Source organism: Tachypleus tridentatus, chromosome 9 (genome assembly GCF_004210375.1).
Source record: "Tachypleus tridentatus isolate NWPU-2018 chromosome 9, ASM421037v1, whole genome shotgun sequence".
In the NCBI taxonomy this organism is placed as follows: Eukaryota; Metazoa; Arthropoda; class Merostomata; order Xiphosura; family Limulidae; genus Tachypleus; species Tachypleus tridentatus.
The window spans coordinates 32,320,291-32,322,936 of NC_134833.1; positions in this window are offsets into that span (position 1 = coordinate 32,320,291).

Sequence of the window (2,646 nt, forward strand, 5' to 3'; positions counted from 1 at the left end):
TTGTCGTAATTTGTAGTTTTCTGTATAAAAAAAGTGAAATAATGATAATCTGCAGAGAATCCACACTGGCCACATGTAAAGGTAATGAATTGTAACATTCTTCAGAATATCCACACTGGCCACATGTAAAGGTAATGAATTGTAACATTCTTCAGAATACCCACACTGGCCACATGTAAAGGTAATGAATTGTAACATTCTTCAGAATATCCACACTGGCCACATGTAAAGGTAATGAATTGTAACATTCTTCAGAATATCCACACTGGCCACATGTAAAGGTAATGAATTGTAACATTCTTCAGAATATCCACACTGGCCACATGTAAAGGTAATGAATTGTAACATTCTTCAGAATATCCACACTGGCCACATGTAAAGGTAATGAATTGTAACATTCTTCAGAATATCCACACTGGCCACATGTAAGGTAATGAATTGTAACATTCTTCAGAATACCCACACTGGCCACATGTAAAGGTAATGAATTGAAACATTCTTCAGAAAATCCACAGTGGCCACATGTAAAGGTAATGAATTGTAACATTCTGTAGAAAACGCACAGTGGCCACATGAATTACTATCTTGTAGTAAGTACACTCTAGTGCATGGATTGGCTCTGTCTGCAAGTAAAGCTCTGAAGTTTATAACTGGCAAACCAGGGTCACATTTATATGATATCACAAATATTCTCTTTACTTCAAACTGTGGGTGACAGTCAGTTCTTTAGGATGCAGCTGACTTCCATTTCATCAGTAGTTCTGAATTAGGACCTTTACTATAAACACAAGTATACACTATGCCAGGACTAAATTTTAGTTACAAGTTAAACACAAATACACACTGATTCTCTTCCAAGATTTGATTTAGGGCTAGTAGCAGATGGTTCAAGAAGTTTTACCATAAAGACAGTTACACACTGTGCCTGGACTAGATTTGAATTACAAGTTAGTCAGTTTTTTTTAAAATATTTTTATATTTAACCATTGTACATAATGTCCTTTGGATTTTAGCTTACTGTGATTTTGGTCCCTTTTCATATTCTTGTGTAATGGGTGAAGACCACCTATGCATGGCTAGTTGTTGAAGAAACAGAACACTGTTGATGTTTAAACCTTTATAATGTGCTTGCTTATATTCAAAGAAAATAAAATAATTAGGTATGTTTTATTCACAAAATATTTAGTCTCATTCCAGGTTTTTTATGAAGAATATAGGCAATCTTCAGCTTGAAATTGTTTGTTTTCAATCTAGTAATTACTAATGGATCCTTAAAACGTTTTTGAAACATTCATATGTATGTCCCATGTTTCATGGGGACCCTTTACTTTGTTCATTACAATGTCTCTGATAATATATGAATAACAAAAGTACTGCATTAATCCTCTACTAACTTTTGAAGTTCTCTTATATTTTGTGTAAAAAGTGAGTGATTTCACCCAGTTTCTGTCATCGGTTCTTTGAATAGACGAAAAAAAGAGAAATTGCTTAATAGGATACAACATGTGGATCTCATTATTAGTATACATTATGTAAGCAAGGCATTAATTTGAGTGTTAAATAGAATGTGGGTATTCACACTTCAGTAAATTCACATGAAATTTAAATTTCTGTACTAATATATTCTTTCTATGCTATATAGGCTATAATAACCATGCTGAATGAACTACATCTTAAAGTAAGTCATTACTTTGTTTTTGTTAAGAGTTTAGATATTGCTCCTTTTCACCATTAATCACAAAGTTAAGGAGTTCTGGTGAAAGTGTTGACAGTAGAAACATGTAACTTAAAGTAGCACATGATATTTTTATATGTACATAATGGTAATGGGCATGTCAAAGGAGTCTGTAGTATAATGGAATTAGAGTGATCTCAGATACTTTTAAAAAGTACAGATTATGTAGAGACACAAGATAAGCATTACAAACTTGTCATACTTTGTTGTGTGCATATTTATTTACACGTATGTGTGTGGTCTAATTTTAATGTTTGTATATATATACACATAAAAGAAAAATGCAGTTTTGAATTTTCTTATTTTATTCAAGTTAGGATATGAAATTGATACAATGTTATTTGATTGTTCAGTTCCTTAACAGAAATATTTTTTTTTAATATGCTCAAACAACTACAGTATTATTCATTCTGGGTGCATCATAATAATAAGACAGTTAGACAGGAGTTGACAGTGAGCATTATTGACTGGTTGCCCTTCCTCTTGGCAGTCAGTACAGAAGTGTGGGGGGCTATGCGTATGTTGCCTTTTGGCTAGCTTTGTACGTGAAAATGAAACAAAAACGTTTGTTTATATTTACATGTCAGTGTATTACTTCAGCTGCCTATTTGAAAGTTCAATAACATATTAATAGGTAATATTTTTTTTTTATAAGTAGAGGAACAAGATTTTCTTCAGTGTGATGATTTAAAAAAAGTTATGCCAATTTTTTTAGGTTAATTAACAAATTTTAGAAAATTTTCTTGTAATTTTTTATCAAACATATAAATTCAAAGAATATTTTAAAAGAGTGAGCAAGCAAAACCAGAATTTAAAATCTCAGTAGAGTGATGTTAAGTCTTTAATATTAAATTATACCTGCATGGCATCATGGGTAAAAAAGTTTATTTTATTTTGTATTAATAAAACAT